General features: G+C 44.7%; 1 protein-coding gene across 1 annotated transcript in view; it reads right to left on the bottom strand.

Annotated features, from left to right (window-relative positions):
* Positions 1–12,096, bottom strand: part of LOC109878875 (protein kinase C zeta type-like) — a 153,409-nt gene extending 141,313 nt beyond the window's left edge. The window contains exon 1 of the mRNA XM_031794727.1: positions 11,920–12,096. The gene's annotated coding sequence lies outside the window, so the exon portion shown is untranslated. The remainder of the gene's footprint in view (positions 1–11,919) is intronic.
* Between the last annotated feature and the right edge of the window lie 12,713 nt (positions 12,097–24,809).

The raw sequence follows: 24,809 nt of genomic DNA, 5'->3' as shown, positions 1-24,809 counted from the left end.
ACGTGTTAACCCTCGCAAGGCTGCAGGCCCGGACGGCATCCCCAGCCGCGCCCTCAGAGCATGCGCAGACCAGCTGGCCGGTGTGTTTACGGACATATTCAATCAATCCCCATACCAGTCTGCTTTTCCCACATGCTTCAAGAGGGCCACCATTGTTCCTGTTCCCAAGAAAGCTAAGGTAACTGAGCTAAACGACTACCGTCCCGTAGCACTCACTTCTATCATCATGAAGTGCTTTGAGAGACTAGTCAAGGACCATATCACCTCCACCCTACCTGACACCCTAGACCCACTCCAATTTGCTTACCGCCCAAATAGGTCCACAGACGATGCAATCTCAACCACACTGCACACTGCCCTAACCCATCTGGACAAGAGGAATACCTATGTGAGAATGCTGTTCATCGACTACAGCTCGGCATTCAACACCATAGTACCCTCCAAGCTCGTCATCAAGCTCGAGACCCTGGGTCTCGACCCCGCCCTGTGCAACTGGGTACTGGACTTCCTGACGGGCCGCCCCCAGGTGGTGAGGGTAGGCAACAACATCTCCACCCCGCTGATCCTCAACACTGGGGCACCACAAGGGTGCGTTCTGAGCCCTCTCCTGTACTCCCTGTTCACCACGACTGCGTGGCCACGCACGCCTCCAACTCAATCATCAAGTTTGCGGACGACACAACAGTGGTAGGCTTGATTACCAACAACGACGAGACGGCCTACAGGGAGGAGGTGAGTGCCCTCGGAGTGTGGTGTCAGGAAAATAACCTCACACTCAACGTCAACAAAACTAAGGAGATGATTGTGGACTTCAGGAAACAGCAGAGGGAACACCCCCCTATCCACATTGATGGAACAGTAGTGGAGAGGGTAGTAAGTTTTATGTTCCTCGGCATACACATCACAGACAAACTGAATTGGTCCACTCACACAGACAGCATCGTGAAGAAGGCGCAGCAGCGCCTCCTCAACCTCAGGAGGCTGAAGAAATTCGGCTTGTCACCAAAAGCACTCACAAACTTCTACAGATGCACAATCGAGAGCATCCTGGCGGGCTGTATCACCGCCTGGTATGGCAACTGCTCCGCCCACAACCGTAAGGCTCTCCAGAGGGTAGTGAGGTCTGCACAACGCATCACCGGGGGCAAACTACCTGCCCTCCAGGACACCTACACCACCCGATGTTACAGGAAGGCCATAAAGATCATCAAGGACAACAACCACCCGAGCCACTGCCTGTTCACCCCGCTATCTTCCAGAAGGCGAGGTCAGTACAGGTGCATTAAAGATGGGACCGAGAGACTGAAAAACAGCTTCTATCTCGAGGCCATCAGACTGTTAAACAGCCACCACTAACATTGAGTGGCTGCTGCCAACACACTGACTCAACTCCAGCCACTTTAATAATGGGAATTGATGGGAAATGATGTAAAATATATCACTAGCCACTTTAAACAATGCTACCTAAAATAATGTTTACATACCCTACATTATTCATCTCATATGTATACGTATATACTGTACTCTATATCATCTACTGCATCCTTATGTAATACATGTATCACTAGCCACTTTAACTATGCCACTTTGTTTACATACTCATCTCATGTATATACTGTACTCGATACCATCTACTGTATCTTGCCTATGCTGCTCTGTACCATCATTCATATATCTTTATGTACATATTCTTTATCCCCTTACACTGTGTATAAGACAGTAGTGTTTTGGAATTGTTAGTTAGATTACTTGTTGGTTATTACTGCATTGTCGAACTAGAAGCACAAGCATTTCGCTACACTAGCATTAACATCTGCTAACCATGTGTATGTGACAAATAAATTTGATTTGATTTGATTTAGTAGTATGATGTAGCAGTATAATGTCCTTATGTCTTTAGTATAGTAGTATAATGTAGTAGTATACTGTCCTTATGTCTTTAGTATAGTAGTATAATGTAGCAGTATACTGTCCTTATGCCTTTAGTATAGTAGTATAATGTAGCAGTATACTGTCCTTATGCCTTTAGTATAGTAGTATAATGTAGTAGTATACTGTCCTTATGTCTTTAGTATAGTAGTATAATGTAGTAGTATACTGTCCTTATGTCTTTAGTATAATGTAGTAGTATACTGTCCTTATGTCTTTAGTATAATGTAGTAGTATACTGTCCTTATGTCTTTAGTATAATGTAGTAGTATACTGTCCTTATGTCTTTAGTATAGTAGTATAATGTAGTAGTATACTGTCCTTGTGTCTTTAGTATAGTAGTATAATGTAGTAGTATGCTGTCCTTATGTCTTTAGTATAGTAGTATAATGTAGTAGTATACTGTCCTTATGTCTTTAGTATAATGTAGTAGTATACTGTCCTTATGTCTTTAGTATAATGTAGTAGTATGCTGTCCTTATGTCTTTAGTATAGTAGTATAAATAAATTTGATTTGATTTGATTTAGTAGTATGATGTAGCAGTATAATGTCCTTATGTCTTTAGTATAGTAGTATAATGTAGTAGTATACTGTCCTTATGTCTTTAGTATAGTAGTATAATGTAGCAGTATACTGTCCTTATGCCTTTAGTATAGTAGTATAATGTAGCAGTATACTGTCCTTATGCCTTTAGTATAGTAGTATAATGTAGTAGTATACTGTCCTTATGTCTTTAGTATAGTAGTATAATGTAGTAGTATACTGTCCTTATGTCTTTAGTATAATGTAGTAGTATACTGTCCTTATGTCTTTAGTATAATGTAGTAGTATACTGTCCTTATGTCTTTAGTATAATGTAGTAGTATACTGTCCTTATGTCTTTAGTATAGTAGTATAATGTAGTAGTATACTGTCCTTGTGTCTTTAGTATAGTAGTATAATGTAGTAGTATGCTGTCCTTATGTCTTTAGTATAGTAGTATAATGTAGTAGTATACTGTCCTTATGTCTTTAGTATAATGTAGTAGTATACTGTCCTTATGTCTTTAGTATAATGTAGTAGTATGCTGTCCTTATGTCTTTAGTATAGTAGTATAATGTAGTTGTATACTGTCCTTATGTCTTTAGTGTAATGTAGTAGTATACTGTCCTTATGTCTTTAGTATAGTAGTATAATGTAGTAGTATACTGTCCTTATGTCCTTTGTATAGTAGTATAATGTAGTAGTATACTGTCCTTCTGTCTTTAGTATAGTAGTATAATGTAGTAGTATACTGTCCTTATGTCTTTAGTATAATGTAGTAGTATACTGTCCTTATGTCTTTAGTATAATGTAGTAGTATACTGTCCTTATGTCTTTAGTATAGTAGTATAATGTAGTAGTATACTGTCCTTATGTCTTTAGTATAATGTAGTAGTATACTGCCCTTATGCCTTTAGTATAATGTAGTAGTATACTGTCCTTATGTCTTTAGTATAGTAGTATAATGTAGTAGTATACTGTCCTTATGTCTTTAGTATAATGTAGTAGTATACTGTCCTTATGTCTTTAGTATAGTAGTATAATGTAGTAGTATACTGTCCTTATGCCTTTAGTATAATGTAGTAGTATACTGCCCTTATGCCTTTAGTATAATGTAGTAGTATACTGTCCTTATGTCTTTAGTATAGTAGTATAATGTAGTAGTATACTGTCCTTATGTCTTTAGTATAGTAGTATAATGTAGTAGTATACTGTCCTTATGTCTTTAGTATAGTAGTATAATGTAGTAGTATACTGTCCTTATGCCTTTAGTATAATGTAGTAGTATACTGCCCTTATGCCTTTAGTATAATGTAGTAGTATACTGTCCTTATGTCTTTAGTATAGTAGTATAATGTAGTAGTATACTGTCCTTATGTCTTTAGTATAGTAGTATAATGTAGTAGTATACTGTCCTTATGTCTTTAGTATAGTAGTATAATGTAGTAGTATACTGTCCTTATGTCTTTAGTATAGTAGTATAATGTAGTAGTATACTGCCCTTATGTCTTTAGTATAGTAGTATAATGTAGTAGTATACTGTCCTTATGTCTTTAGTATAGTAGTATAATGTAGTAGTATACTGCCCTTATGTCTTTAGTATAGTAGTATAATGTAGTAGTATACTGCCCTTATGTCTTTAGTATAATGTAGTAGTATACTGTCCTTATGTCTTTAGTGTAATGTAGTAGTATACTGTCCTTATGTCTTTAGTATAATGTAGTAGTATACTGTCCTTGTGTCTTTAGTATAGTAGTATAATGTTGTAGTATACTGTCCTTATGTCTTTAGTATAATGTAGTAGTATACTGTCCTTGTGTCTTTAGTATAGTAGTATAATGTAGTAGTATACTGTCCTTATGTCTTTAGTATAATGTAGTAGTATACTGTCCTTATGTCTTTAGTATAATGTAGTAGTATACTGTCCTTGTGTCTTTAGTATAGTAGTATAATGTAGTAGTATGCTGTCCTTATGTCTTTAGTATAGTAGTATAATGTAGTAGTATACTGTCCTTATGTCTTTAGTATAATGTAGTTGTATACTGTCCTTATGTCTTTAGTATAGTAGTATAATGTTATAGTATACTGTCCTTATGTCTTTAGTGTAATGTAGTAGTATACTGTCCTTATGTCTTTAGTATAGTAGTATAATGTAGTAGTATACTGTCCTTATGTCTTTAGTATAGTAGTATAATGTAGTAGTATACTGTCCTTATGTCCTTTGTATAGTAGTATAATGTAGTAGTATACTGTCCTTCTGTCTTTAGTATAGTAGTATAATGTAGTAGTATACTGTCCTTATGTCTTTAGTATAGTAGTATAATGTAGTAGTATACTGTCCTTATGTCTTTAGTATAATGTAGTAGTATACTGTCCTTATGTCTTTAATATAATGTAGTAGTATACTGTCCTTATGTCTTTAGTATACTGTCCTTATGTCTTTAGTATAATGTAGTAGTATACTGTCCTTATGTCTTTAGTATAGTAGTATAATGCAGTAGTATACTGTCCTTATGTCTTTAGTATAATGTAGTAGTATACTGCCCTTATGTCTTAAGTACAATGTAGTAGTATACTGTCCTTATGTCTTTAGTATAATGTAGTAGTTTAATGTCCTTATGTCTTTAGTATAGTAGTATAATGTAGTAGTATACTGTCCTTGTGTCTTTAGTATACTGTAGTAGTATACTGTCCTTATGTCTTTAGTATAGTAGTATAATGCAGTAGTATACTGTCCTTATGTCTGTAGTATAATGTAGTAGTATACTGCCCTTATGTATTAAGTACAATGTAGTAGTATACTGTCATTATGTCTTTAGTATAATGTAGTAGTATACTGTCCTTATGTCTTTAGTATAATGTAGTAGGATACTGTCCTTATGTCTTTAGTATAGTAGTATAATGCAGTAGTATACGGTCCTTATGTCTTTAGTATAGTAGTAGTATACTGTCCTTATGTCTTTAGTATAGTAGTATAATGTAGTAGTATACTGTCCTTATGTCTTTAGTATAATGTAGTAGTATACTGTCCTTATGTCTTTAGTATAGTAGTATACTGTTGTAGTATACTGTCCTTAGGTCTTTAGTATAGTAGTATAATGTAGTAGTATACTGTCCTTATGTCTTTAGTATAATGTAGTAGTATACTGTCCTAATGTCTTTAGTATAATGTAGTAGTATACTGTCCTTATGTCTTTAGTATAGTAGTATAATGTAGTAGTATACTGTCCTTATGTCTTTAGTATAATGTAGTAGTATACTGTCCTTATGTCTTTAGTATAATGTAGTAGTATACTGTCCTTATGTCTTTAGTATAATGTAGTAGTATACTGCCCTTATGTCTTTAGTATAGTAGTATAATGTTATAGTATACTGTCCTTATGTCTTTGGTATAGTAGTAGTATACTGTCCTTATGTCTTTAGTATAATGTAGTAGTATACTGTCCTTATGTCTTTAGTATAATGTTGTACTATACTGTCCTTATGTCTTTAGTATAGTAGTATAATGTAGTAGTATACTGTCCTTATGTCTTTAGTATAATGTAGTAGTATACTGTCCTTATGTCTTTAGTATAATGTTGTACTATACTGTCCTTATGTCTTTAGTATAGTAGTATAATGTTATAGTATACTGTCCTTATGTCTTTAGTATAGTAGTATAATGTTATAGTATACTGTCCTTATGTCTTTAGTATAATGTAGTGGTATACTGTCCTTATGTCTTTAGTATAGTAGTATAATGTAGTGGTATACTGTCCTTATGTCCTTTGTATAGTAGTATAATATAGTAGTATACTGTCCTTATGTCCTTTGTATAATAGTATAATATAGGTGTATACTGTCCTTATGTCCTTTGTATAGTAGTATAATATAGTAGTATACTGTCCTTATGTCCTTTGTATAATAGTATAATATAGTAGTATACTGTCCTTATGTTCTTAGTCTAGTAGCATATGGGTGTCGGAGAGAGAGAGGTGAAGAGAGCACAGGGCCAGTGTGGGAGACGTGAAGAGAGCACAGGGCCAGTGTGGGAGACGTGAAGAGAGCACAGGGCCAGTGTGGGAGACGTGAAGAGAGCACAGGGCCCGTGTGGGAGAGGTGAAGAGAGCACATGGCCCGTGTGGGAGAGGTGAAGAGAGCACAGGGCCCGTGTGGGAGAGGTGAAGAGAGCACAGGGCCCGTGTGGGAGAGGTGAAGAGAGCACAGGGCCCGTGTGGGAGAGGTGAAGAGAGCACAGGGCCAGTGTGGGAGAGGTGAAGAGAGCACAGGGCCAGTGTGGGAGAGGTGAAGAGAGCACAGGGCCAGTGTGGGAGAGGTGAAGAGAGCACAGGGCCAGTGTGGGAGAGGTGAAGAGAGCACAGGGCCCGTGTGGGAGAGGTGAAGAGAGCACAGGGCCCGTGTGGGAGAGGTGAAGAGAGCACAGGGCCAGTGTGGGAGAGGTGAAGAGAGCACAGGGCCAGTGTGGGAGAGGTGAAGAGAGCACAGGGCCAGTGTGGGAGAGGTGAAGAGAGCACAGGGCCAGTGTGGGAGAGGTGAAGAGAGCACAGGGCCAGTGTGGGAGAGGTGAAGAGAGCACAGGGCCAGTGTGGGAGAGGTGAAGAGAGCACAGGGCCAGTGTGGGAGAGGTGAAGAGAGCACAGGGCCACTATGGGAGAGGTGAAGAGAGCACGATGCCAGTGTGGGGAGCCATTCATTCCTCCACTGACTAACACACAGCTCCCATTTTCTCTTTTTAAAGGTCTGTTAACAATGTCCTTGTCAAACTTCCTTTACATATGGCTTCCGCTCCATATTAAATGCGGTAAACTGTTGACTGGGAGTCATTTTGGAAATAATGTCCGCTAAAACAGTTCAGAAGCATATGTAATAATGCTACATACTCCTAACTCCTATAACATCAATGTCAATGATATAGCGAAATGCATATAAACATATTTCCTACAGTCTAGCAGCCTATACAGTGTTTCAATATAGGCCTAGAACAAATAATTGGATAGCGAAGTGAAACTAAAACAAAACAATGTACTCAGACCAATATAGTCATTATACACCATCTGAGACTTCCATAAGGCTTTGACAAATACAAAACACAAATATGATCCGAACATGAACACATTAACAAAATGCACTAATATTAGCCTAAAACTGATAGACAAACTAGCAAACAGCTCTTTGCCAAAAATAGACTGGAAGCGGGACGTTTGAAGAAGCACATTATACCGTATTGATATCATATTGTCCTGAAAATGGCTATGGACATTATTGACGGTAATCTCCTTGGCAAAGACCCTTAAATATCACTCAGTAGCAGTGCACCAAAACCCTTTCATTACAGAAAATGGTGGTCTGAGACTGACGGAGGCTGTAAAAATGTTAAACACAATATTACAATTGAGGATTTACTCACTTATGTAACTAGATGTGGGTGAAGAGTATCCACGGTTGGTTGCCATGCGCAACCAGACTTTGACGGACAGGCCTTGTAAAGTCATACAGTAAACGTGACACCTGTCCTCAACATGCGTGGTAGCTAATGTGGATCCATTACGCCTATGTGTACTTTGTGTGCACTTTGTGTACTTTGTGTGTATAAAGTAGCACATCAGCAGATAAAGTACTGTATAAGGTCTGTGTCATACATAAAAAGACTTACAAAGACAGTGCACTACTGTAAGCTACAGGGAACTACTGTAAGCTACAGGGAACTACTGTAAGCTACAGGGAACTACTGTAAGCTACAGTGCATTACGGTAAGCTATATGGAGAGGCTAACGTAACCTCATAAGATAGAACAATAAACAATGTGCGCTGACACATAAATACTAAGATATCTCAAAGATCTATACAGTAGATGGACTCAGGAGGCACTAGAACATGGATACTGTGTGTAAAAACTGACACGATTGGCCGGCTTTACCTCGATATTCTATCCCCAGCACAGTCATAAGCATGTCAAAGAAGAGTTGGACCAAAATGCCTCTTCACTCATATCCTGTTCCAAACATATATACCAACCCTGTATCCTGTCCAACACCTATATACGACCCTATGTCCTCTTCTAAATCTAGTTTACCTACCTATATGTATTCTATACAGATATACATCTATCTTACCTACCTATATGTATTCTATACAGATATACATCTATCTTACCTACCTATATGTATTCTATACAGATATACATCTATCTTACCTACCTATATGTATTCTATACAGATATACATCTATCTTACCTACCTATATGTATTCTATACAGATATACATCTATGTTACGTACCTATGTATTCTATACAGATATACATCTATCTTACCTACCTATATGTATTCTATACAGATATACATCTATCTTACGTACCTATATATATTCTATACAGATATACATACTGTACATATACAGACCATAATATATAGGTACTAACCATTAGCGAGTGAGAGAGAGACCATTTCAACTCAGAGAAACACAAACACACACTGTAAAAGTATAATTTTTCTTCCTGACAATCCACAACAATCCTCCTTTTGTTTTGAGCAACATAATAAACAGCGGAGAGAAAGGAGAGCCTTGTTGTTAGCTACATCTGCTAAATTACATACACACCACACTCCCCCTGGAGCAAAAACACCCCTCCACTCCCCCCCGGAGCAAAAACACCCCTCCACTCCCCCCCGGAGCAAAAACACCCCTCCACTCCCCCCCGGAGCAAAAACACCCCTCCACTCCCCCCTGGAGCAAATACACCCCTCCACTCCCCCCTGGAGCAAAAACACCCCTCCACTCCCCCCTGGAGCAAAAAACACCCCTCCACTCCCCCCTGGAGCAAAAACACCCCTCCACTCCCCCCTGGAGCAAAAACACCCCTCCACTCCCCCCTGGAGCAAATACACCCCTCCACTCCCCCCTGGAGCAAATACACCCCTCCACTCCCCCCTGGAGCAAAAACACCCCTCCACTCCCCCCTGGAGCAAAAACACCCCTCCACTCCCCCCTGGAGCAAAAACACCCCTCCACTCCCCCCTGGAGCAAAAACACCCCTCCACTCCCCCCTGGAGCAAAAACACCCCTCCACTCCCCCCTGGAGCAAAAACACCCCTCCACTCCCCCTGGAGCAAAAACACCCCTCCACTCCCCCTGGAGCAAATACACCCCTCCACTCCCCCTGGAGCAAAAACACCCCTCCACTCCCCCCTGGAGCAAATACACCCCTCCACTCCCCCTGGAGCAAAAACACCCCTCCACTCCCCCTGGAGCAAAAACACCCCTCCACTCCCCCCTGGAGCAAATACACCCCTCCACTCCCCCTGGAGCAAAAACATCCCTCCACTCCCCCCTGGAGCAAAAACACCCCTCCACTCCCCCCCCCCCCCGGAGCAAAAACACCCCTCCACTCCCCCCTGGAGCAAAACACCCCTCCACTCCCCCCTGGAGCAAATACACCCCTCCACTCCCCCTGGAGCAAAAACACCCCTCCACTCCCCCCTGGAGCAAATACACCCCTCCACTCCCCCCTGAAGCAAAAACACCCCTCCACTCCCCCCTGGAGCAAAAACACCCCTCCACTCCCCCCTGGAGCAAAAACACCCCTCCACTCCCCCCTGGAGCAAAAACACCCCTCCACTCCCCCCTGGAGCAAAAACACCCCTCCACTCCCCCCTGGAGGAAAAACACCCCTCCACTCCCCCCTGGAGCAAAAACACCCCTCCACTCCCCCCTGGAGCAAATACACCCCTCCACTCCCCCTGGAGCAAAAACACCCCTCCACTCCCCCCTGGAGCAAATACACCCCTCCACTCCCCCTGGAGCAAAAACATCCCTCCACTCCCCCCTGGAGCAAAAACACCCCTCCACTCCCCCCCCCCCCGGAGCAAAAACACCCCTCCACTCCCCCCTGGAGCAAAAAACACCCCTCCACTCCCCCCTGGAGCAAATACACCCCTCCACTCCCCCTGGAGCAAAAACACCCCTCCACTCCCCCCTGGAGCAAATACACCCCTCCACTCCCCCTGGAGCAAAAACACCCCTCCACTCCCCCTGGAGCAAAAACACCCCTCCACTCCCCCCTGGAGCAAAAACACGCCTCCACTCCCCCCTGGAGCAAATACACCCCTCCACTCCCCCTGGAGCAAAAACACCCCTCCACTCCCCCCTGGAGCAAATACACCCCTCCACTCCCCCTGGAGCAAAAACATCCCTCCACTCCCCCCTGGAGCAAAAACACCCCTCCACTCCCCCCCCCCCCCCCCCGGGAGCAAAAACACCCCTCCACTCCCCCCGGAGCAAAAACACCCCTCCACTCCCCCCGGAGCAAAAACACCCCTCCACTCCCCCTGGAGCAAAAACACACCACACCCCCCCAGAGCAAAAACACACCACCATTCCCCCTGGAGAAAAAAACTAACATTATGCCAACACTAACCCACACCCAACCCCCCTTTTGCCCAAAGCCCTGTTATTTGGGTGCTGGATGCACTTAACCAGCCGATGAGAATCGTTATTAGTGCCTGGGCTAATTATCTTGTTAAGGGAGGAAGAGGAGGACGAGGGGAGGTGAAGGTGAATTACAGATAGGGAATATATTCACCCCCCTCCCCCTTTACACAGAACAATACGCAATGACAAATCACTCCCACAAGAGTACCAGTCATAACAACACATCTCTGTTCCTCCAGAGATGACAGAATCACATTAGGTAGCCTGAGACATTGAGTGCGGTCAGAACAGGCATGACAAACAGGTTGCTTCACAAAACACAAAAACACCACACAACAACAACCAATCTGAATAGGGCTGCTTGTTTCTCATCAAACGGTAACATTTCTCACATACCGTCATCTTTTACAGGATGCATTTTGTCCTCCTTTAAAGAGCTGTCGGCTGGGTTACAAAGAGCCCTAATCTGGATGTTGTGGTTCCTTTGTGCCTCGGCTGGCGGACGGTGTGGTGATGAGAGTGCTCTCGCCTCTCCCCAGCAGCACTGACTACCACAGCCAGGTAGGCATACACACACACACTGGCGGCGCATACACACACCCCGTCACCGCACACACACAAACACACCGTCTCTCACACGCACACACAGTGCCGCACTCCCTAACAGGGTCCAGACCCTTCAAGGGGACTGCCAACAAGACACCAGGCCAGAGCCCAGACTGTAACGTAATTGCAGGACACAAGCCAGAAAAAGCCACTATCAGATAGCAACCAAGGCTAGCGGGAAGCATGCATCCACAGTGTATAGACACTGCCTGCCTGCAACACATGAGAGGATGAGCTAGCTAGTAGCTATAAACACAGCAGTTATGGAGGCAGAGCACACACACACACACACAGACAGACAGAGATTACATCCAGGCTAAAATCCAGAGAAGGATACTGCCGTTAAATCTATTGTCCGTGGTGGATAGATGGATGGATAGATGGATGAGGGAGGGATGGATAGATGGATGAGGGAGGGATGGATATTGCTCACCGGTGTCCTTCCTCCTTTTCTTTCTGGCTCCTTCAGCACATTATCCTGGCTGGTGTGTACGTTGGGTCGGGAAGGAAACGTAGCTACATCCCCTCCTCTCTCTCCCCGATGCCTCTCTTCTTCTCCCGGCGATTTATTTCATTATTTTCTCCCTCTCTCTCTCTGTCTCTCTGACTGCCTCCCCTCCTCCCTCCCTCTCTCTCTCTGTCTCTCTGACTGCCCCCCCCTCCTCCCTCCCTCTCTCTCTCTGTCTCTCTGACTGCCTCCCTCCTCCCTCCCTCTCTCTCTCTCCTTCTCTCCTCCTCCCTGTAGCACAGTTGCTACAGCTGTCAGTGTTGCCCTCGCTCTTTTTTTGTGGCTATTTAATTCCCCCCATTTCTCTCTCTCTCTGTTGCCTCTCCTCTGTTTCTAAATCTGATGCCTCTCCTCTGTTTCTCTCTCTGCTGCCTCTCATCTCTCTCTCTCTCTGATGCCTCTCCTCTGTTTCTCTCTCTGATGCCTCTCCTCCTCTCTCTCTCTGATTCCTCTCCTGTTTCTCTCTCTGATGCCTCTCCTCCTCTCTCTCTCTCTCTCTCTCTCTCTGACTCCTCTCCTGTTTCTCTCTCTGATGCCTCTCCTCCTCTCTGTTTCTCTAACTGATGCCTCTCCTCCTCTCTCTCTCTCTGATTCCTCTCCTCTGTTTCTCTCTCTGATGCCTCTCCTCCTCTCTCTGCTGCCTCTCATCTCTCTCTCTCTCTCTGATGCCTCTCCTCTGTTTCTCTCTCTGATGCCTCTCCTCCTCTCTCTCTCTCTGATTCCTCTCCTCTGTTTCTCTCTCTGATGCCTCTCCTCCTCTCTCTGCTGCCTCTCATCTCTCTCTCTCTCTGATGCCTCTCCTCTGTTTCTCTCTCTGATGCCTCTCCTCCTCTCTCTCTCTCTGATTCCTCTCCTCTGTTTCTCTCTCTGATGCCTCTCCTCCTCTCTATCACCTCTCCTCTGTTTCTCTCTCTGATTCCTCTCCTCTATTTCTCTCTCTGATGCCTCTCCTTTCTCTCTCTCTCTCTCTCTCTCTCTCTCTCTCTCTCTCTCACTGATGCCTCTCCTCTGTTTCTCTCTCTCTCTGATGGCTCTACTCCTCTGTTTCTCTCTCTCTCTCTCTCTCTCTCTCTCTCTGATGCCTCTCCTCTGTATCTATCTCTCTGATGCTGTGAACATAAAGAACCAATATTTTACGGTATAGTGATCTCTCTTTCCACCTCTATCCCTGTCTCTCTATCATTCTCTCTGTCTACGACATCTCCTCCTGATGTCGCCAGGCATGGGGGTAACAGCGCTGGCACTAGCGGTAACCGCGTTCGGCCCAGGAGAGGCAGTGGTACACAGCGGAGGGTGCTGGGAAAACACGACAGGGATCGATGCTGAGCGGTGGAAGAGGAAGAGGAGGAGGAAGAGGTGCGGGGACCGCTGAAGAGCCCGGTGCAGCCTCCGCCTGAGTGCATCCGGGCTTTCAACCCCCTCCTCCCTCCTCCTCCTCCCACACAGAGGGGGGTCTGTTCACACTCTCAGGGCCGAGCAGAGTCCTCAACTAACAGCTCACACAATGAGCCTGACAAGGCCGGATCAGTAAGCCAGCTAGCGAGGGAGATTAAGCATTGTCTGTTGTTGTGAGCTCTGTGTTTTGATGAGGTCTGTGAGGAGACAAGTTAGCATAGCCTGTACTGTGCAGAACAGTAAGGTCAGTACAGGGAGAACTGCTATATCAAAAGCCGGCGAACGCAGGCCTATGTAGCGAACTAATCTCTCTAACTTTCTAACTTTACCTTTTTATACTTAGAATTGTTCTAGTTTATAAATCATCTGAAGCTGCCATCTGCCAATCAATAGCCTCCAATGAGCACAATGCTTTGCCAGTTAGGTGAGTTCTAATTCTGTACCATCCTGTCTAGTGAGTACATCCATCAATGGTGTGAAATACATGTGTGTGAAATACATGTGAAATACATGTCTAACACAGCAAGTACATCTACATTATGTTTGTATTGTGCTTTTGGAGCACAGCGAGTACACCAACATTATGTTTGTATTGTGCTTTTGGAGCACAGCGAGTACACCTACATTATGTGTGTATAGTGCTTTTGGAGCACAGCGAGTACACCTACATTATGTTTGTATTGTGCTATCGGAGCACAGCGAGTACACCTATATTATGTTTGTATTGTGCCGTAGGAGCACAGCGAGTACACCTATATTATGTTTGTATTGTGCCGTAGGAGCACAGCGAGTACACCTACATTATGTTTGTATTGTGCCGTAGGAGCACAGCGAGTACACCTACATGATGTTTGTATTGTGCCGTAGGAGCACAGCGAGTACACCTATATTATGTTTGTATTGTGCCGTAGGAGCACAGCGAGTACACCTACATTATGTTTGTATTGTGCCATAGGAGCACAGTGAGTACACCTACATTATGTTTGTATTGTGCTATCGGAGCACAGCGAGTACACCTATATTATGTTTGTATTGTGCTATCGGAGCACAGCGAGTACACCTATATTATGTTTGTATTGTGCCGTAGGAGCACAGCGAGTACACCTATATTATGTTTGTATTGTGCCGTAGGAGCACAGCGAGTACACCTACATTATGTTTGTATTGTGCCGTAGGAGCACAGCGAGTACACCTACATGATGTTTGTATTGTGCCGTAGGAGCACAGCGAGTACACCTATATTATGTTTGTATTGTGCCGTAGGAGCACAGCGAGTACACCTATATTATGTTTGTATTGTTCTATAGGAGCACAGCGAGTACACCTACATTATGTTTGTATTGTGCCGTAGGAGCACAGCGAGTACACCTACATTATGTTTGTATTGTGCCGTAGGAGCACAGCAGTAAAAGGCTTATACAGTAAATACATGATAATACGCTACAGTCAGTGTGTGAGGTCGTCCACAACATGACAGGGGAAGAGATACACATCTATCTTGGTTTCCTAACCTAGAAACAAAATTGTTTGTCACATTCGTTAATAAACAACATCCACCTTAATGCATATTCATATCAGTCTTTGAAGAACCAGAAGCATCCGAATTCTGAAAGACAGTGGCCATGCTCACATATTTAAAGAGATGAACCAAGATGTATGACAAACAGAGTCTGGTTTGAATTTGCAGTTTCAAAAATAAACTGTCGTAGAAAAAAGTCCAGGCAAACAGTCTTGGGATTCCGTAATGAAGAGCTCTAGTATTTTGGAACAAATTCCCAATTGTGGAAAACCCCACCCAGACAAGGCACTTAATTGAATTCATTAAACATACATTCCTGATGACCTCACTTCCAAATCTACGTTTATTTGTCACGTGCGCCGAATACAACAGGTACCTTAAAGTGAAATGCTTACTTACAGGCTCTAACCAATGGTGCGAAAGAAAGAAGAAACAAAAGTGTGTGTGTGTAGGTAAGTAAAGAAATAAAACAACAGTAAAAAGACATTTAAAATAACATTAGCAAGGCTATATGCAGACACCGGTTAGTCAGGCTTATTGAGGTAGTATGTACATGTAGATATGGTTAAAGTGACTATGCATATATGATGAACAGAGGGTAGCAGAAGCGTAAAAAGAGGGGTTGGCGGGTGGTGGGACACAATGCAGATCGCCCGGTTAGCCAATGTGCGGGAGCACATTATACTGAATGTATAGTTAAAGTGACTATGCATATAAGATAAACAGAGTAGAAGCAGCGTAAAAGAGGGGTTGGGGGGTGGCACACAATGCAAATAGTCCGGGTAACCATTTGGTTACCTGTTCAGGAGTCTTATGGCTTGGGGGTAAAAACTGTTGAGAAGCCTTTTTGTCCTAGACCTGGCACTCCGGTAACGCTTGCCATGCGGTAGTAGAGAGAACAGTCTGTGACTGGGGTGGAAGTTGCAGCTGTAGAACCTTTTGAGGATCTCAGGACCCATGCCAAATCATTTTAGTTTCCTGAGGGGGAATAGGCTTTGTCGTACCCTCTTCACGACTGTCTTGGTGTGTTTGGACCAATCTAGTTTGTTGTTGATGTGGACACCAAGGAATTTGAAGCTCTCAACCTGCTCCACTACAGCCCCGTCGAGAGAATGGAGACGTGCTCTGTGCTCCTTTTCCTGTAGTCCACAATCATCTCCTTAGCCTTGGATAGGTTGTTATTCTTGCACCACCCGGCCAGGTCTCTGACCTCCTCCCTATAGGCTGTCTCGTCGTTGTTGGTGATCAGACCTACCACTGTTGTCGTCAGCAAACTTAATGATGGTGTTGGAGTCGTGCCTGGCCATGCAGTCGTGGGTGAACAGGGAGTACAGGAGGGGACTGAGCATGCACCCCTGGGGAACTCCAGTGTTAAGGATCAGCGTGGCAGATGTGTTGCTATCTACCCTCACCACCTGGGGGCGGCCTGTCAGGAAGTCCAGGATCCAGTTGCAGAAGGAGGTATTTAGTGCCAGGATCCTTAGCATGGTGATGAGCTTTGAGGGTACTATGGTGTTGAACGCTGAGCTGTAGTCAATGAACAGCATTCTCACATAGGTGTTCCTTTTGTCCAGGTGGGAAAGGGCAGTGTGGAGTGCAATAGAGATTGCATCATTTGTGGATCTGTTTGGGCAGTATGCAAATTGGAGTGGGTCTAGGGTTTCTGGGATAATGGTGTTGATGTGAGCCATTACCAGCCTTTCAAAGCACTTCATGGCTACGGACGTGAGTGCTACGGGTCTGTAGTCATTTAGGCAGGTTGCCTTTGTGTTCTTGGGCACAGGGACTATGGTGGTCTGCTTGAAGCATGTTGGTATTACAGACTCAATCAGGGACATGTTGAAAATGTCAGTGAAGACACCTGCCAGTTGGTGAGCACATGCTCGGAACACACGTCTTGGTAATCCGTCTGGCCCCGCAGCCTTGTGTATGTTGACCTGTTTAAAGGTCTTACTCACGTCGGCTACGGAGAGTGTGATCACACAGTCGTCCGGAACAGCTGATGCTCTCATGCATGCCTCAGTGTTGCTTGCCTCGAAGCGAGCATTGAAGTGATTTAGCTCATCTGGTAGGCTCGTGTCACTGGGCAGCTCGCGGCTGTGCTTCCCTTTGTAGTCTGTAATTTTTTGCAAGCCCTGCCACATCCGACGAGCGTCGGAGCCGGTGTAGTATGATTCAATCTTAGCCCTGTATTGACGCTTTGCCTGTTTGATGGTTCGTCGCAGGGCATAGCGGGATTTCTTGTAACATTCCGGGTTAGAGTCCCGCACCTTGAAAGGGGCAGCTCTACCCTTTAGCTCACTCCTCTTCCTACTAGTCATTGAGACATCTCCATACAGCAACAGATATATGACAGACACGCTGTATATGACAGACACCCTGTATATGACAGACACCCTGCCTTACACTCAATAGGAGGACAAAGCTCAAAACAACATGAACGATGAAGTCTCCTCCGGACATGGTAGACACTTCCTCCTCCTCCTCCTCCTCACCGTTCTATTCCTGTTGGTTTGAAGTCTTATTCTATTATGTAGTTAACCTCCATTGTCTTCCAAGAGATGCTGCATATTTTTCACACTGCTGGTCTTTTATCTGACATCATCACCAGGGCAACTAGTCCCATACACTTCAGCTGCATGGCATGTTTGTCAAGGTGAAATGTTAAAAATAGAACAGTACCTTATAGAACAAACAGTGATCTTGATTTCACAAGTCTGGGTATGTCTATTCTCTATTGTAGTGACGTGTCGTTTTAACGTCACATGTTGAACATCCTTTTTCTGTCTGTTTATAATGCTAAACTGTTATGGACTACTGATTTCCTCCAAGCACTCTCTTTTTCTCCAAGACAAAGGGTCATAAAAGTGGCCCTTCACACCTAGGTGTGGTCCCAGAAATCAGCATGAAGAGAACGGACTTGGAAGCTTTAACCCTGGCAATTGACTGGTAAACTCATGGGTACACTCGCAAAGGCTGCCTGATAATGTGATGCAATAATTCCCTTGGTATTTTGGAATGTTCTATCAACTGACAGACCCAATCGGTTTTAGACAGAAAGTTGTGGCCCTGCCCGACTATGGGGAAAATAACCTGTCGTTACCTAGGTTACCCCACTGGCTCACAGCAAATACCTGGCCTTTTTTCCCAAACACGATTTTATTTTTGTCTGCTTGTTTTAGTCAATTTACTACATTTAAGTAAAGTACAACATTGCTTGCTCCTGAGTGTTCTCACTACTTAGAAAAACATACTGTTGTAGGCCTTCCCTCATGCCGCTTTCCATGACGATGCTAGCAGCCACGATGCTAGCAGCCACGTGAGTGAGTGCTAGCTACTGACCGGAACATTAAGCTAGCCAAGACCAACAACACAAACAAACGTACTAAACAGCTCCAAGTAAGTGAGTGGGGTTACAAATGGACTATTCTAAACAAGTTAAATGGCATACCTGTGATGAAATGTTTCCACACACATAGTTACATGTACCCTACATTTCCCACATTTCCCACCCTCCCACGTTCAATAGCCTGAAGCCACAGGACTCTTCCCGCAGGCTCTACTTCCCTACGTGGGAGCATTGGCAACCACAGGTTGGGATTTTTCACCTGGTTACATGTGCATTGAACAACACAGCAGCTTTTTGGCATGGTTTTTCTTCTTCTTCTGTATATAACAAAAAAATAAACAACAAAGTTGGCTCTTTTACACTGGGGGTCAATGGGAAAGAATGTTTATTTTTCCCAATTTGCCATGGTAATGTATCATTTTCATTCAGATGATGCTAACTGATGTGGCTCATGCAATTGAAATGTCAGTTGTGTTGACTCAGCAACTCACAGCACAAATTGAAGGGTACACTTCCTGATTTTACTTCCTGGCATGGGTACACTCAAAATGGCTGCCAGTCCACCCATTATGCCATCAATGATTTGAATGGAGATGCCCTTTCTATTCATTCCTATTTCTATGGGTGTGATACCATGTGACCTCACAGGACTACAAAAGGTGCTGTCTCCACCTTACACTCTTAACCTCTTATCCTGTCGGACATATTAACTCTGGACCCATAGAAGCGAGGAGAACCTCCATCTCCAGCAGCCCGACCACAGAGCCTGGACCTTTGCCTTTAACGGCCAGAACTGGTAACTGCCAGGAAGTATTCCCTAAAGTACACTGCACCTGTAATCCAGACAAATTGGGACACAAGTGCTCATGCACTAAACAGACTCAGAAGAAGACAGAAGACCTTAAAGAACTCGCGTAGCCTGAACGTTACACTTCAGCTAATCTTCTCCAAGGACAAAGAGCTAGCGTAGCCTGAGCGGTACACTTCAGCTAACCTTCTCCAAGGACAAAGAGCTAGCGTAGCCTGAACGTTACACTTCAGCTAATCTTCTCCAAGGACAAAGAGCTAGCGTAGCCTGAGCGGTACACTTCAGCTAACCTTCTCCAAGGACAAAGAGCTAGCGTAGCCTGAGCGGTACACTTCAGCTAACCTTCTCCAAGGACAAAGAGCTAGCGTAGCCTGAACGTTACACTTCAGCTAATCTTCTCCAAGGACAAAGAGCTAGCGTAGCCTGAGCGGTACACTTCAGCTAACCTTCTCCAAGGACAAAGAGCTAGCGTAGCCTGAACGGTACACTTCAGCTAATCTTCTCCAAGGACAAAAAGCTAGCATAGCCTGAACGGTACACTTCAGCTAACCTTCTCCAAGGACAAAGAGCTAGCGTAGCCTGAACGGTACACTTCAGCTAACCTTCTCCAAGGACAAAGAGCTAGCTTAGCCTGAACCTTACACTTCAGCTAACCTTCTCCAAGGACAAAAAGCTAGCGTAGCCTGAACAGTACACTTCAGCTAACCTTCTCCAAGGACAAAGAGCTAGCGTAGCCTGAACGGTACACTTCAGCTAACCTTCTCCAAGGACAAAGAGCTACCGTAGCCTGAACGGTACACTTCAGCTAACCTTCTCCAAGGAAAGAAGGAGAAGACAATTAGAACACAGCCTCTGCACCCACAGTGGCTGAGGTGGACACGTCCTCACCAAGGTGGACACCCAGGTGGACACGTCCTCAGACACTGTGACACCCAGGTGGACACGCCCTCAGACACTGTGACACCCAGGTGGACACGCCCTCAGACACTGTGACACCCAGGTGGACACGCCCTCAGACACTATGACACCCAGGTGGACACGCCCTCAGACACTGTGACACCCAGGTGGACACGCCCTCAGACACTGTGACACCCAGGTGGACACGCCCTCAGACACTGTGACACCCAGGTGGACTTAAATTTTTATATTTATACAAATTTTTTAACTAGGAAAGTCCGCTGGGCCATTTGTGCGTCGCCCTATGCGACTCCCAATCACAGCCGGATGAGATTCAGCCTGGAGTCGAACCATGGACTGCAGTGAAACCTCTAGCACTGAGATGCAGTGCCTTAGACCGCTGTGCCACTCGGGAGGCCTCAGATGATGACAACAAGGTGGACACAGCCTCTCTGTCTCTCACACAGAAACACTGTGATACTGCAGCTGCATAGACTCCTCCCCCAAGACAATAGGAATGCTATCTCCAGGACAATTTCCTGTTTTATTCCTCCTCCCATTTCTCCCTCACTCCTATCTCCTCCTCCTCCCATTCCTCCCTCACTTCTATGTCCTCCTCCCATTCCTCCCATACTCCTTCATCCTCCTCCCAGTCCTCCCTCACTCCTTCATCCTCCTCCCAGTCCTCCCTCACTCCTATCTCCTCCTCCTCCCATTCCTCCCTCACTCCTATCTCCTCCTCCTTCCATTCCTCCCTCACTCCTATCTCCTTCTCCTCCCATTCCTACCTCATCCTCCATCTTCCTCCTCCCATTCTTCCCTCACTCCTTCATCCCCCTCCCATTCCTCCCTCACTCCTTGCTCCTCCCTCACTCCTTCCTCCTCCTCCTCCACAAGAATGGCCACAGCTCATGATCAGCAGCATTGGGCCAACCCTCTCATCCTGAAACACTGAAACACTACTATAGATAAACTAACTAACTAACCTAAGAAAACTCTCTGTGGCATACAGAACACAAACACAAAACATGTTTCCTTACAAAAACAGCAGGTGTATGGAAAGCAAGCTACAGAATACATCGCATGCTCTACTATTACCCATGTACAGAATACAGTATACTCTGGACAGAGCACAGGCATCCCTTACATCACACACACACTTACCATCACACACACAGCCTATAACCCACACTGGTGCACCACCCAGCAAAACATGCTGGCACAGCAAATGTACAAGAGTGTGCTATAGGCAACCCGATACTATGTGAGAGAGATAGAGATAGAGCTATTTAGAGGGAAAGCGAGAGAGAGAGAGGGCTAGAGAGAGAGAGAGGGCTAGAGAGAGAGAGAGGGCTAGAGAGAGAGAGAGGGCTAGAGAGAGAGAGAGGGCTAGAGAGAGAGAGAGGGCTAGAGAGAGAGAGAGAGAGAGAGAGAGAGAGAGAGAGAGAGAGAGAGAGAGAGAGAGAGAGAGAGAGAGAGAGAGAGAGAGAGAGAGAGAGAGAGAGAGAGAGAGAGAGAGAGAGAGAGAGAGAGAGAGAGAGAGAGAGAGAGAGAGAGAGAGAGAGAGAGAGAGAGAGAGAGAGAGAGAGAGAGAGAGAGAGAGAGAGAGAGAGAGAGAGATGCCACGATACACCACACATCGCATCGAAGACCAACAACAGAGCACAAGATGACTCATTTGGATGCCTGAAGTTCTAATGGTCGAGACGTTGTTGTAAATATAATCACCTGAGCGCATGAGCAGCAGTGTGCGGCGTTTTCCTTTCTGACTTACAGTTTAAGACATTTGTCATGTTTATCTTCAAAGTTAACCATTCTTAACCAATAAGTGATTGTAATTTCCGACATTAGCATAAAGGTTAACATGCACACCTCTCCGTGATGCTGATATTAGACAACCCAACACCAGAGAACCCATCAACAAGGAATATCTCAGTCAGACAACGTGGGAGTACTGTGTCTCAAAATCAGCCTCACAGCCAGGGAATGTAATGGAGAGAGAGAAAAAAGAGGGAATAGAGGGAGAGAACCCATAGCTAGTGTCTGAGGGAATAGAGGGAGAGAAACCATAGCTAGTGTCTGAGGGAATAGAGGGAGAGAAACCATAGCTAGTGTCTGAGGGAATAGAGGGAGAGAAACCATAGCTAGTGTCTGAGGGAATAGAGGGAGAGAAACCATAGCTAGTGTCTGTGGGAATAGAGGGAGAGAAACCATAGCTAGTGTCTGAGGGAATAGAGGGAGAGAAACCATAGCTAGTGTCTGAGGGAATAGAGGGAGAGAAACCATAGCTAGTGTCTGAGGGAATAGAGAGAGAGAAACCATAGCTAGTGTCTGAGGGAATAGAGGGAGAGAAACCATAGCTAGTGTCTGAGGGAATAGAGGGAGAGAAACCATAGCTAGTGTCTGAGGGAATAGAGGGAGAGAAACCATAGCTAGTGTCTGAGGGAATAGAGAGAGAGAAACCATAGCTAGTGTCTGAGGGAATAGAGGGAGAGAAACCATAGCTAGTGTCTGAGGGAATAGAGAGAGGGAATAGAGGGAGAGAAACCATAGCTAGTGTCTGCGGGAATAGAGAGATGGAATAGAGAGAGAGAAACCATAGCTAGTGTCTGAGGGAATATAGAGAGGGAATAGAGGGAGAGAAACCATAGCTAGTGTCTGAGGGAATAGAGAGAGAGAAACCATAGCTAGTGGCTGAGGGAATAGAGAGAGAGAAACCATAGCTAGTGTCTGAAGGAATAGAGAGAGAGAAACCATAGCTAGTGTCTGAGGGAATAGAGAGAGGGAATAGAGGGAGAGAAACCATAGCTAGTGTCTGAGGGAATAGAGAGAGAGAAACCATAGCTAGTGGCTGAGGGAATAGAGAGAGAGAAACCATAGCTAGTGTCTGAAGGAATAGAGAGAGAGAAACCATAGCTAGTGTCTGAGGGAATAGAGGGAGAGAAACCATAGCTAGTGTCTGAGGGAATAGAGAGAGGGAATAGAGGGAGAGAAACCATAGCTAGTGTCTGCGGGAATAGAGAGATGGAATAGAGAGAGAGAAACCATAGCTAGTGTCTGAGGGAATATAGAGAGGGAATAGAGGGAGAGAAACCATAGCTAGTGTCTGAGGGAATAGAGAGAGAGAAACCATAGCTAGTGCCTGAGGGAATAGAGAGAGAGAAACCATAGCTAGTGTCTGAAGGAATAGAGAGAGAGAAACCATAGCTAGTGTCTGAGGGAATAGAGAGAGGGAATAGAGGGAGAGAAACCATAGCTAGTGTCTGAGGGAATAGAGAGAGAGAAACCATAGCTAGTGGCTGAGGGAATAGAGAGAGAGAAACCATAGCTAGTGTCTGAAGGAATAGAGAGAGAGAAACCATAGCTAGTGTCTGAGGGAATAGAGAGAGGGAATAGAGGGAGAGAAACCATAGCTAGTGTCTGAGGGAATAGAGAGAGAGAAACCATAGCTAGTGTCTGAGGGAATAGAGGGAGAGAAACCATAGCTAGTGTCTGAGGGAATAGAGGGAGAGAAACCATAGCTAGTGTCTGAGGGAATAGAGAGAGAGAAACCATAGCTAGTGTCTGAGGGAATAGAGGGAGAGAAACCATAGCTAGTGTCTGAGGGAACGGAGAGAGGAAATAGAGGGAGAGAAACCATAGCTAGTGTCTGAGGGAACGGAGAGAGGAAATAGAGGGAGAGAAACCATAGCTAGTGTCTGAGGGAATAGAGAGAGAGAAACCATAGCTAGTGTCTGAGGGAATAGAGGGAGAGAAACCATAGCTAGTGTCTGAGGGAACGGAGAGAGGAAATAGAGGGAGAGAAACCATAGCTAGTGTCTGAGGGAACGGAGAGAGGAAATAGAGGGAGAGAAACCATAGCTAGTGTCAGAGGGAACAGAGAGAGAGAAACCATAGCTAGTGTCTGAGGGAACGGAGAGAGAGAGAGAAACCATAGCTAGTGTCTGAGGGAATGGAGAGAGAGAGAGAAACCATAGCTAGTGTCTGAGGGAATGGAGAGAGGAAATAGAGGGAGAGAAACCATAGCTAGTGTCTGAGGGAACGGAGAGAGAGAGAGAAACCATAGCTAGTGTCTGAGGGAATGGAGAGAGAGAGAGAAACCATAGCTAGTGTCTGAGGGAATGGAGAGAGGAAATAGAGGGAGAGAAACCATAGCTAGTGTCAGAGGGAACAGAGAGAGAGAAAAGAGAGGGAAGGAGAGAAAGGAAGGGGATTAGTGAAGGTGTCAGCAGTGAGCTGAATACATCCTGCTGCTGTCGCCACCCTGTGAAAGGGACGAGTGGTAAACAGCTGACCACTTATTGGAGGGAACGCTCCAGAACTAAGATGTGCTTAACATTACTTGGCTGCTCCAGTAAACATTCAAGAAACGTCCAGGTAACGTTCAGCAGGTCTTTTGTTGTGAGCATGCACACGAGGAACATATCTACATTATATGTTGCTTTGTTTGTTTTTTTATTAAAAAATCAATTAAAAGGTTTAAGAAAATAGTATTCTTTATCGTTACAATACTTATATTTTATTGATATTGAAGCAACTTTTAAACAACTTCCATGTCCTTTAAGTATAACAACAACAAAAAACTGAGCAAAGTACAGAGATCTTTGATGAAAACCTGCTCCAGAGTGCTCATGACCTCAGACTCGAATAGTTTGTTGGTGATGTGGACCCCAAGGAACTTGAAACTCTCGAACCGCTCCACTACAGCCCTGTCGATCCATTTCCTATAGTCCACGATCTGCTCCTTTGTCTTGCTGACGTTGAGGGAGCGCTTGTTGTCCTGACACCACACTGCCAGGTCTCTGACCTCTGCCAACACAGGGGCCCCTCTGGGGTGCGTGCTTAGT

Source organism: Oncorhynchus kisutch, linkage group LG17 (genome assembly GCF_002021735.2).
Source record: "Oncorhynchus kisutch isolate 150728-3 linkage group LG17, Okis_V2, whole genome shotgun sequence".
Taxonomy (NCBI): Eukaryota; Metazoa; Chordata; class Actinopteri; order Salmoniformes; family Salmonidae; genus Oncorhynchus; species Oncorhynchus kisutch.
The sequence above is the reverse complement of the archived record's forward strand: the minus strand, read 5'-3'. Positions and strand labels throughout refer to the sequence as shown.